At 33.8% G+C, this 13,176-nt stretch overlaps 1 long non-coding RNA gene across 1 annotated transcript; it reads right to left on the bottom strand.

The window, feature by feature from the left end:
* Nucleotides 1–7,688: 7,688 nt before the first annotated feature.
* Nucleotides 7,689–9,399, bottom strand: LOC107730381 (uncharacterized). Its single transcript, XR_001638673.1, has 3 exons — nt 9,322–9,399; nt 8,506–8,552; nt 7,689–7,720 (listed from the first exon to the last, which is right to left on the bottom strand). It is a non-coding gene; the product is annotated as an uncharacterized LOC107730381 (long non-coding RNA).
* Between the last annotated feature and the right edge of the window lie 3,777 nt (nt 9,400–13,176).

The raw sequence follows: 13,176 nt of genomic DNA on the forward strand, positions 1-13,176 counted from the left end.
TGATAGCCCAAATATTAAATGTCATGGATGAAGAATATTTACTAAGTAATCCTCTGAGGGGGGTCAAAATGGCAATCAAAAAATTACAGGAGGTTAATAATGACTTGTTCACAATGTTATTTTCAGTATAAAATTATGAAAATATATAGCTGTAAAATATATTGGAATAGGTTTCTTTTTTACATTTACTCTTTATTGCTTTTGTTCCTCTTTTGTAAGTCACTTTGGATAAAAGTGTCTGCTAAATACATGTAAACATTTATGCACTTATCTAAAGTGACATATTGAATTCAAGGTAAACATTTGAGCACTTCATGCATTGTTTGGGAATCGAACCCATGACCTTAGCGTTGCAAGCACCATACGCTGCTGTCTGAGATTCTTAAAGCAACATTTCTCCCAAAAACAATTATTTTGTCATCATTTCAAATCAAATATGGTGCATCACATCAAGACATCAAAAAAATCACCAAAAGATGTTGGTTTTGCAATATAAACCTGATGCAATATTTGATTTGGAGAAGATCTTCAATGAACAATGAATAAATGACAAACCGAATTTTACTGGGTTTGTCACATTAATAGTTATTTGTCAGAGATCTCCTTTAATCATGTCAGCCTACAGGTTCTGGTGGTAAACTAAACTAGTCAACACCATGAGGACTAGAGAGCCAGGGAGGTTATCTAAGAGGCTGGAGCAACAGTGCCCCCTGTTGAAACCATGACAGACTCGCATTCACACACGGTTTACAGGATTATAGTCTGTACAACACCAGCTGTTTTTTCTTTGGTCTAATGTCATACACTCACACCCCAATCAGTCTTATCTAGTTACTTAACATCAAAGTATGGTAAAGTTAGGTTTACCACAAGCCTTATTTTACTCATAAATTGAAAATCCCCATAATAAAACCCCAAATATATGCAAACTAGTCTTCCAGGTTCTGACGTAATAGTACCTGCACCACTCTATTACCAAAAGCAACTACAACAGCAAACGCTTGGCTACTGCATTTTAACAACGCTGACGTTGTATTATGTTCCAGCGCCAGTAGCTTTGAACAAGAACAAAGCGTTCTCCACTGGCCGCAGTCTCATTCACACACAACACCACAAATCAGCTTCACTCCCTCTAATTCACTTGTTGAGGTCAGCAAGACGTGCTTAATTTATTTATTATGTTATTAATTTAACCATTAAAATGTAATCAAGAAAAAATAAAAAATAAAACATTTCACAGGGCTAAAAAATTTCATTTTTGTAATGAAACTTTTAATAAACTGCTGTTAATTTGTAAAATTTTCATGATTTAAATTAATTAAGACAGGCCTTTTGGTTGCTAAAATTTAAGTTAACTATTAAATGAAGTCCAGAAAAAAAAAAAAGGAATTCAGAAAAATGTAAATAGACATCCAGAAAACTTTGGGGAAAAAAATCAAGAATTTGGGGAAAAATAAAAGGGAATTTAAGAAAAAATTTAGTATTTCATAGGGCCCCAAAAATATACTTTTTGTAATTAAACTCTTACTGAAATGGTAAATTGTAAGTTTCATGATTTCAATTAATTATACATGCTTTTTGATAAATCATTAAATGAAGTTCAGAAGAAGAAAAAATACAGAAATTAGGAAAAAATACAATAAAAATGGATTTTGTGAAAAAAGACAAGATTTCATAAGGCCCTACCATTATGAAATAAATTACACTTTAAAACATATTCAACTTTTTACTGTATTTTTGATCAAATAAATGCAGCCTTGGTGAGCAGATTTGTGTATATATATTTACATAACTAATGCTCGTTATACTGCCTTTAATTCATGCTATTTTTAATAATTAAATGACAATTTTCAGTGTAGGATCTCTATCCCTTTAAAGCCCAAATCAAACCTCAGCTGCTTCCCTCTTAACACGCTTTTCCCGTCTTATAAAAGCAAGGGAGGGAGCAGCTTTGGTATGAGTGCATGAGTTCATGGAAAACACACCGTCTGTCATTATGTTTTTATTCGACGGTTCTTGGCTCCAGTTGCGTTTTCATATTTTATTTTCTCTTTTAGAGAAGTATTTTCCAGTTCCTGTCTCTTGGCAGCGCCGAGCGCCAGACTACACCTTCCAAACACAGTAAAGAAAGAAAGAAACCAGCTGCAGACTTGGATAAAAATAATTAGGCCTGTATTTGTCTTCCAGCAGCGAAGCTTCCAAAGCGACCAAACCCTTTCCTGTGCTGCGGTCATTAGAAGCTCTCTGATGCTGTACTGCTGTGTGAATGAAGCTTTAAGCAGCTGAACATATTCCTTCAAAACAAAACTAATTAAGGCTAGAGTAAAAGCGGATAAAATATCACAACTCCTATTTTCTCAGGCCAAACAGACCCTCCCAAACTCCTCTGGAGCTGGACTGAGCCTCATGTTATCAGGACTTGCGGTATAAAGTCTGGCACACTTTACACTATATAAAAGATCATCAGACTGACATTAATAACCATGCTGCAATGAATATCACCCTATGACATTATTACAGTGTTTACGTTATTGTAAACTTACAGTACCAAAGAGACCATCGACCATTCGAAGACAAACTCAAGACACAAAAGCCACCAACAAAAAACTGTTTAAACTTCACTCCACAAAACCACACCCACCAGCTTTACAATTACCCGACAACAACTTGATTGGCTCATGAATCCGTCAATCTGAAACTAGATTCTAGTCGTGTTCCAGAAGTAAAAATCCCATTCATTTTCTCCATCGGGCAACTTATAAACCTTTAATGACAGACCTACTGTGAGCTACGAGGTTGTTAATCAATTAAATATGTATTATTTCAACTATTTTTAATAATTGTGTTCAACAGCAGAATTCCTGGTTAAAAACTACATTTCCCATAATTCTGCAGTGCGATCTCCCCCAGTCAGAATATTTTCAGATTTAAAATTTGTAATGCTGTAATTGACCCTTCGCAAAGGCCTGCCCCCTTAGTTACTGTTGCTATGTCCGACAAGCCATGCCGCTCTCACGCCACACATCAGTAGAAAATACATCGCTGATCAAAGAGGACACTGACAACGCGCCGACAGACAAGACAGAGCAGGTTACTTTAGGTATGAAACAAAGTGTCAGCATTCAAATTTCGTCATTTTAAAAAAAAATTCAAACAAATAAATACCGTTTTGTGGCTCTTTAATGTGTCGTGACCAAGCGGCAACCACCCGCTCTCTCTCGTGAAGCCAACACGGAAGTGACTTAAACTGTAATTCATCAACTGGCCGCTAGAGGCTGGCTGCAAAAGGGAGTCAGTTCCATAGACTCCCCATGTTAAAATGCCCAACTTTACAGCAGAAAAAAACATGTTCACAGCCTGGGTCAAAAAATTATTTTGGTCTATATAGCTAATTTTGCCCTTCATGACAACTGTGAGGGGGGGTGAATTTCGATTATCCAGGAGTGACGCACGGTGACGCGTTGCCAAGATGGCGACGGCCCGCTCCGCCCACTTTGAGCTTCAGAAAACTACGGGTGACGTCACGGACACTACGTCCATGTTTTTATACAGTCTATGGTCGTGACAGATCGCTATAGCGCCTCATTTCAAGCAGCACATGAACTGATCGCCTTTTCATATTTACTACTATTTATAGCAGAATAAACATGAATGAACATCAGAAGGTATGTTGTTTCAGCCGTGGAAAGACGTCAATAAACAGTAGTTTAACGTTGGTGGACTTGAACTTGAACTCTCTACACTCCTGTCAGGGATGTTTGTCGGACAAAATGGCGGATTCAGCATTATGATTGGTCAGACCGCCTGTCAATCAAACTCCAGGCGAAGGGTGAATTTACCTCAGACTTCTTTTTTTTTTTATCCCTGTGGGAAAAATGAATGTGAAAATACTCCTAGACTCCAACTCACTCTTCATTTGTAAACATCCAGTAAGATTCTGGTTTTATAAACTTCTCAACATTGTACACATACAATGTATACAGTGCAAATGACAGAATCAGGAGCAAAAATACATAGCAACATGAAGCAAATAAAGATAAATAAGACAAGAGTTCACTACGGTTATACCACACTACAACCCAAAAAGGCAAAACTCAAAAACACAAAACTACCTCAGGATGGAACTGGAAAATGGCTTCAATATAACTATGAAATTCAATTAATTTTTAGAAGATTATGTAAATCCGTTCAGAAATATGCACAACAGGGCGCACCTGTGATCTCTGTCAACTCAATTTCTATCAAATCTGGAGTTTTTGTGTTTTGCCTTTTGTAGGGTAGAATAAAACAAAAGCATAGGGAAAAACTCTCAAATAGATTTTTAAAATACATTTCATAGAAAAACTGAAATATGCAGTTCTAATTGTGTATTTTCAGTTCACTTGCTACTAAAAGCCAAAACACTTTCAAAGATCTGATGCCACTAACCTGATATACTTCGGCAAATCCAGTGATTATATCCTCATCATAAGTGCTGCTAATTGTATCATTGCGTCTGGTTTAAACATTATTTCGTTGCTTGATAATTGGTATTTGATATTACTATTTACACAACTACTTCCGCTTTATACGTAGTGCAGCTCGGGCGTTTCCGGTTATCAGCGTGCAACGCGATTACGTGTTTTTTTTTGACGTTCCACTACGCTGACTTTCGTAAACATTCGCTACAGACGCGTCTGTGTTGCCAAGTCCGTGGTTTTCCCGCGGAATTGTGCTACTTTGACACTGGCCGCAGGTTAAAGGGATAGTTTGGACTACTTTTGATTAGCAGTTGGGCTGGTTTTGTTTCGCAGACCTGGCAACCCTGCGTTCGACCTTAATGTTATTTACATACAGCGAAATTGTTTTTTTTTCTCTCTCTTCTTTTATTTTCCTTTTTCTTCTGTCCTTTTCTTAAGAATTTTTATATTATATTGTTTTTTTTTTCTGTGATGTTTTATCTATTAATCCTCAAGTAGTTTATTATTGATTGGTATTTTGTATGTTTTGTACGTACTGTTTTTTACTGTTTGTTTTGTACGTACTGTAATCCTTGTTGTTTACTGCAATTAAAAAAAAAAAAAACATTAAAAAATTTAAAAAAAAAAAATACAGCGAAATTGTCAACGATGTAACAATAGTGACTTAAACATACATTTAATAGAACTAAAGTGAGGAGTTGGTTATGTTTGAGGCTGATCTGTGATCAGTTGGTTTGAGAGTTTAGCTAGCAGTCAATTGACGGAAACGTTTTTATTGGTTTGAGAGTTTAATTGGCGGAAAAAAAAATTATTTGATGAAAACTATTTAAAAAAAAACAAAAGCATATAACAAAACTACCAATACTTAAATAAAAAATAAAATCATATATTAGGTGGAAAACTTAACCTTAAAAAATTAAAAACGGAAAAATACATATAGAAAAATTACTAAAACTTAAAATGAAAAAACTGAAAATATAAAAAAATCTAATTCAAAATTTTAATATATACTAAAATAACACTGTACCTAAGCATAAGTTGAGAATGTGATTAAACCTTAAACATGACACAATCATGAGCATCCAGACCTGTGTTCATGTGTTCCTTTGCAAAATGTTTGAGGCTGAGAATAAAATAAGGTGTCAAGTGTGGTGACAAATCATTTTACATTCGACACTGAATGAGTTTGATAAATGCTTCACTAAAATAGTCTGTAGGTTCCCTGCATCATGCAGCACAGCAGAGCCGAATCCACTGCCGTCTCCATTTATAAATCTGTCCACATCATTATTCCTGGAAAACCTGAGCGCAGTTGGACAGAGAGGGCAGAAGGTAGATTTATTTCTGCCGGTCTCTCCAGCGAACACTTCAATTATCCACCAGTGCCAGATAAAGACGGTTTCAAACCCAAAACACATACAGTAGATCAGCCCATCAGAACGTCCTGACCTTCTCGTCAGTCATGTCCAAACATTTGTGCTTGCAGAAACCACAGAGAAACAGGAAAAGAGCTTTATTAGTTTAACAATAACCCAGTTTACAGTGAGAAATTTTTTTTATTATTTGACCATATTTCTATAATTATTAATCATTTACAAAATAATTGATTGCATTTTAAAGTTAAAATTTCAGTTTTCGGCTTTGCGAGTTTGTGCGACATTATTAACTAATCGCTGTAATGTATTTATTTATGAATAACAAAACGTAAAAATGAAAAGAACTTTCGTTAAATTAAATAAAATCTAAATATTAGATGAAAATTTAAACAAATGATAAAAGTTGCCTTAACTTTTAATTGAAGTACTAAAATTGCATTTGCATAAACATTTAAAATAAGACCAAAAAATTAAGCACATAAAATGAAAACAAAAATAAATGTATTTTTAACTAAAACCTGCACTTTTTAAAGTTTTAACTTAAATTCAAATGAAAAAAAGGAAAAGTTGTGTTAACAGGAATCAAGCTGCAATAAAAGAAAATAAAAATATTAGGAAGATTTGAAATGTTTCCTTGACAACTAACTAAAAATAAGTGTGTTTTCTTATTTGTGCCTCTTGGTAAAACAACAATCAAATAATCTATTTGTATTACTTTTAGTTCATTTGTCATTTATACCACACATTTGGGCTAATTAGTAGTCTATCTGAATACTTATGAAAATGTGCAACCATATGCACATAATATTTAATGTAGTGATCGTTGTTATATTTTGAAAAAGCTCTGAATGCCTGTGTTGACCAATAGCTTTAACTGTCTTTGCTTATTAAACCAGGATAGATGAGTTTTAACGTAAAATATCCTTCAATTGTCTCTTGAAGTTTATGGTTTATAATAATGTGTGTGTTTGCACTGCCTCCTGGAGGAAGAGCACTGCAGTCGTGAAATGTTCAGCAGCACTGCAGGGAAAAGAGCAAGTAAAACAGCAGAAGCACATGTAGAAATGTGAGCAAGAAGACATTCTTGATTCAAGAATTTAATGAATACTTATAAAAAAAAAATTAAAAAAAAGATATTATTATTTAAAGTTCAGTGCATACAAATTACAAATGTGCCCAAGACACTTTCACACTCAAAACGATTAGTAAACAAAAACATCTGATTACACTGCAGATAGATCAGCCGTCCTAATATATGATTAACCACTAAATGTGAAATATCCAAAAACGACCCAAAGTAACATATCAACGGATGACCTTTATGATCAGTAAAATATTAAACTCTTAATTTGATGCTTTCGTTTGTATTCAAAGATCTGTGATTGTTACAAGAAATCACGTTTGGAATGAAAATATAACACCTCTTTATATGAACTATGATACTGTAAACTATGAACAGACAGAGAGTGATCAGGATGACTGTGCAAGCAAACACAGGAGTGAACGTGACAAATAATAGACCAGAGAGACCTGAAGATCAGCAGGTGGTTCATCACACACTAACAAACGTCACGCTTCACTCCACGTCATCTTCCTCCAGACTTTGAGGACTTACTATCCGCTGTGAACAGGAGAAAAGATCGCGGTTAAAGGCATAGTTCACCCAAAATAAACATTTGCAGAAAATGTCCCCATCCTCAGGCCATCCAAGATTAGGATGAGTTTGTCTCTTCATCAGATTTGGAGAAATGTAGCATTGCATCAGTGTCTCAGCAATGGATGCTCTGCAGTGAATGGGTGCCGTCAGAATGAGAGTCCAAACAGCTGATTAAAAACATCACAATAATACTTCTGCACGGCTGCCGCATCTTTAAGATCTGGCAGCTGAAAGATAAAGACCCAAACTTCATCACCTTCATTAAGCTCTAGAGAAGCTTTTAAAACTGAGGTCAAAGGACTAAAATGGAGTGCTAGGGAGTTTGAGGAAAAGTTTACAGAAAAACTAAAAAAACTAAAAAATAAATAAAAATAAGATCTGAACCATAATAAATAAATAAAAAGATCTGACTAACTAAATAACTAGATTTTTTTTTATTATTATTCAAATTAAATCAAATATTTAAATAAATGAAAAAAATAAAAAAGATCAAAATAAAATAAAAGAGCCAACTAACTTAATTTGTTTCAAATAAATAAAAAGATTAAAATGAGAAGATGAATACAATAAAACTGATTAGACAAAATAAATAATTAACAATAAAGTCTAACTAAATAATTATTAAAAATATAAATAAATTGGTTAAAATAAACAAAATAAATAAAAATAAGATCTAACTAACTAAATTGCTTAATATGTATAAATAACAAGTAAAATAAAAACAAATGCTTTAAAAAAAACATAACAGTAAAGTACTATAGTGATAGAAAAATAATAATGTATAATAATGTAACGTAACAGAATCTTAGGTCTTCATACATGAAAATACTGTATATAGCTGTTTTTTACATTTTAAAAATATACTTTTTATTTATTTTTTTTTGCATGAGGTTGATCATATTTGGGGGTCTGTGGCATTTAATGCTTAAAAAAATTCCTGCTCTCGAGGAATATCTACTGAATTAATGAGAAGATTCATAAACCTCTAAACGTGATCAGATGTTTGACCTACTTCAGCGAGTCCAGATTTATTTTGAGCAGCTCTCTGCTTCTTCCTCCCTAAAAAAAAAAGAGAACAAAACAGCACATCAAACTACAGATACCTATATTTATTTATTTTATAGTAACATATTTAATGCACATACATATCAAGTAGCTGACTGCAACTTGAGTTCAATCTTGAGACAGACACAAAAACCCAAGACACCAGACTGATTCGATTCAGCCGATATGATCTACAACACTTAACATCAGGGTGTAAATATCATTCATATTGACTGATCAGACAGCTATCTGATCATGAAAGCATGATCACCTTATGACTCACAGGTGAACCGTTCATACGAGTCGTTCAAACGAACCGATTCAATGAAGCATTCATCTAAGGTCAAAATACAGTCTGAACGTGACTGACCTGCTAGTTATCATCAAGACTTTGTGTTATAACATGAGGGTTAAGGGTATAAGGGTTAACTTTACAGGACTCAGCACTGGTTAGTGTCAGACTTTCAAAGTTAGATTATAATAACAATAATCAATAATTTTAAAGCACAGCCACCACAAAATCCGACTTTAGCCGCTATGTTTACTTTGAGATCATTCTGCGGTTCATTACGTAATTCCATTACATGTTAACTAGTTACTCCCCAACACTAGTCTGTATACTAAACACCAGCTCGGTGAATACAAACTAACTAGTCTTGCGTAACTAGCGCTCTGGTACTCTGTGAGCTAACGCTAGTCTCGCCGATCACATGACTCACGTTCACGCAGTCTGGTTTTGAAGTTCGGATCGCTGCGTCGTTTTCTGTCGAAATAGATACAGTACCCGATGAAGATCGCGCCGCAGACGCCCGCGGCGATCGCGCTCGGTTTGCCGCCCATCATCGCGGCGCCGTTAACGGAGATCTGCTGCGGCTTCTGCAGGGCACGTGCTCACACAGCGGCGGAAGGACCCCTCTGATGACGGTTGTGGCTAGAAGGGATACAGCTCAGACCGGAAACGAACAATTAAATTAATTTTCTATCTATTAGATTGTGTTTTATTAACGTCTACACCTACCCCAACCCTAAAACTACTCCTTACAATAATTAAAAAATTGTAATTATTGTTGTACAGTGTGACAAAAATTACGCTGTATTGATGTGCGCATGCGCAGTAGCACCATACGTATCCCTCCTAGCCTTAACCTCTGTTGAGGCACGCTCTGTGGGAGTGTTCGCTGCAGACGCCTGAAAGATTAAAAACATCTTCACGGAATAATGTGTTCTAAATAGGGTGAAAAAAATGCTTTTATTTTTGTAGCTGCTTTAAGTTTTTCCCCTGCCCTTTTGTTCTGATTTATTTTTGTATGCATAACTGTATAATATTCGATATTTGCATTGAACGATCACAGGCATCAATCTTTTGAATTAACAGGTATAACTGATTATGCTTATTATTGTACAAATGTCTTTATAATATTCTCTGTAGACTCATTCTGGCCTGATTTTTTATTCTACACAAGCTCTCACAACAAGCTATGAACTACTAAAGCGCAGATCAAAATTAGAAAAATAAAAAAATATATATATCACGATTAATGGCATCCAAAATAAAAGTTTGTTTTCATAATGTATGTGTGTGTGCTGTGTATGTTTATATAAACACGCACACATGCATGTATAGATTTAAGAAATATTTACATGTATATATTCATATTTATATGATTTATACTATGCATAAATATTATAAATATTAAATAAATAATATTATATAAATATGTGTGTCTGTGTAATTTTATAAATAAAACAAATTATAACACAAATAATAATTAAAATATAAAATTATAAAGTACACACATATATTAGGTAAACAAAAACTTTTATTTTGGATGCTATTAATAGGAAACTCTGGAGATCTTCAGTACATACGACGCATGTTTTCACCATCGTAACCCTTTCCCTGGTCAGACCGCGCAGGATGAAACCACCGAGGTTTAGAGATGAGAGCCTGACGTTTTCAAAGCAAGGAGAGCCACATCAAAATATAGGAAGGTGTTCCTTGGTTCTCGAAGCTTCTCTTGGTTTTATGGTAACTTGACTCTAGTTCTACTTTTAAAGCAGTAATTCACCCCAAATGAACATTCACTCATCCTCATGTCATTCCACACCATGCTGTTGCTTCTCCTGGGAGTGGCTGTTGTGCTATATTAGAAGTCTTATAAAATCAAGATAGATACGGAAGCTTGAATAATACATTAAAAAAAAATTTATCTCGCAATTCTGGCATTTTTCTCATTTCTCACATCTCCCTATTTAAGTATTTTTTTCTTGCAATTGCAAGTTTATATCTAGCGATTCTGCCATGTTTTTTTCAGAGTTCTGAGTTTGTGTCACAATTTTGACTTTTTCCCCTTAAAGTTCAGCATATTGAAATTATGCCGTTTTTCTTAGAATTCTGAGTTTACATTTGCAATTCTGACAGTGTTTTCCTCAGAATTCTAAATTTACATCTCACAATTTTGACTTTACATGGAATTCTGAGTTTACATCTCACAATTTTGAACTTGTCACAATTCTTTTGTTTTTTTTATCAGAATTCTGAGTTTAAATGTTGCAATTCTGATGTATTTTCCTCAGAATTCTGCATTTACATCTCGCATTTTTGACTTTTTTCCCCCTCAGAATTCCAAGTTTCTCACAATATAACTTTTTTCCTGAGAATTGAGTTTGCATCTTGCAATTTAGATTTTTTTCTCTCAAAATTCTGAGTTTACATTTAAAAATTCTGTCATTTTTCTCAGAATTCTACATTTACATTTTACATTCTAGTTACTTTTTTCCCCTCAGAATTGAGTTTGCATCTTGCAATTATGCCATTCTTGTTTAAATTCTGTATTTAAATTTTTAAGTCATCTTGCACTTTTGAGTTGCATGTCACAATTCTGTCATTTTTCTCAAGAATTCTGAGTTTACATCTTGTAATTCTAATGTATTTTTCTCAGAATTCTACACGTACATCTCTGAGAATTCTGAGTTTACATCTCACAATTCTGACTTTTTCTCAGAATTCTAAATTTGCATCTCACAATTCTGATGTATTTTTCTCAGAACTATATAACCTCAAAATTGTGAGAAAAAAAACTCGCAGTTAGCGGTTTTATTTTTTTTATACCGTGGTGGAAAGAAGCTTCCTCGGAGAGATTTGTGTGAGAAACAGACTGAAATTATGTTGCTTTTAGAGACTGACAGTTGTTGTAGGAAAAGCAAACATCTGCTTTTGTGTTTCACAGGAAAATATCATCAAATGGTTTTGGAAGAACATGAAAGCATTTTCATTTTTAGGTGAACTATTGCTTTAACCCACAAGCCACCAAACCAGCGGACCGTTTCCCACAGTGGCAATGACGTGCCTACACTCACAGCATTGGAAAAAGAGGTGGGAAATGGAAATAAGGAAGACAAACACACAAAGGCTATGTACAGAACAGACCGGCATCTGTCATTGCACTTCTGAATACTGCCACATTAACCATTAAAACCCCACAGGGTCTGGATAGATTTCAGTAGTAAAATACATTTAGAATCCTGGCTGCCAGAAAAAGTCATCAATTCTCAAATTGTCAACAATCATTATACATTTCACCTCCAGAGATACTGAACGCAAACTCTCTCCGTCTCCAAACGTGAGCGCGCTGCTCAATAGCCCTTAGCTCGACTCGCTCGCGCCTCCTTCAGCCGTCTGTCGACAAGACAAACACATGAACAAACGCAGCGGATCGAGCGGGGAACGGTGAAGATGAAGGGCTGTTCATAAGGCTTTCTGAAATCATTAAAAATAAAACAATGGACAAATTGGGATTTAACATTCATAAGACGAGATCTGAACCAAAACACAGCCAAGTCAAATTTAACCCTAAAACTAAACTAAATTCAATTGTGAAATGAATTTATATATAATTATTAAATATACAATTCTCATCACTTTCAACGGTGATTCTCATTACTGCAATATGGCATTTTTTGACAATAATATTAAAAAAATCTTTCATAATGAAACCAATTTTTAGGGCCATTTTAAGATTTTGTTTTTCCATTATGACATGATTTATATATAATTATTTATTAAATATATAATTCTCAATTGCTACTGTAACAGTATTTTTAAAAACTATATATTTAATAAATAATTATATATTAAAAATATCAATGTAAAAGAATTGCATAATGAAACTCATTATAAAGGCCTTTAAGATGTATTTTCTTTGTGAAATTACTTATATTCAACTATTAAATATACAATTCTAATTATTTTCAATGTTTTTGTAAAATTACTGTAATACAGTATATTTTAATTATATATTTAATAAACAAGTATATATATATATATATATATATGAAACATTTCGCACTGTTGAAAATTAGTGGAATTACTGCAATCCAACATGCTTTTTTGTTTTCAATTTATACTTGTCATTCATTTGTTTATTAATTCATTGAATCTTTATGTAGTGTTAGCTATTGTTTATACGTTAACTCAAGTTTAATCAACTTGCATCGCTGTTCTGAGAAGAAATTTACAAAAATTTAATTAAAGGCTAAAGGTTTTATCATGAGTTCGGTTAACAAATTAGAAAACAAATTCACAATGAAAAAAGCATAACAAAAACTGTTATTTTTTGTTGTGAAATTGCTTAAATCA

Source organism: Sinocyclocheilus rhinocerous, unplaced genomic scaffold (assembly GCF_001515625.1).
Source record: "Sinocyclocheilus rhinocerous isolate Xijiao unplaced genomic scaffold, SAMN03320098_v1.1 scaffold2653, whole genome shotgun sequence".
Classification (NCBI taxonomy): domain Eukaryota; kingdom Metazoa; phylum Chordata; class Actinopteri; order Cypriniformes; family Cyprinidae; genus Sinocyclocheilus; species Sinocyclocheilus rhinocerous.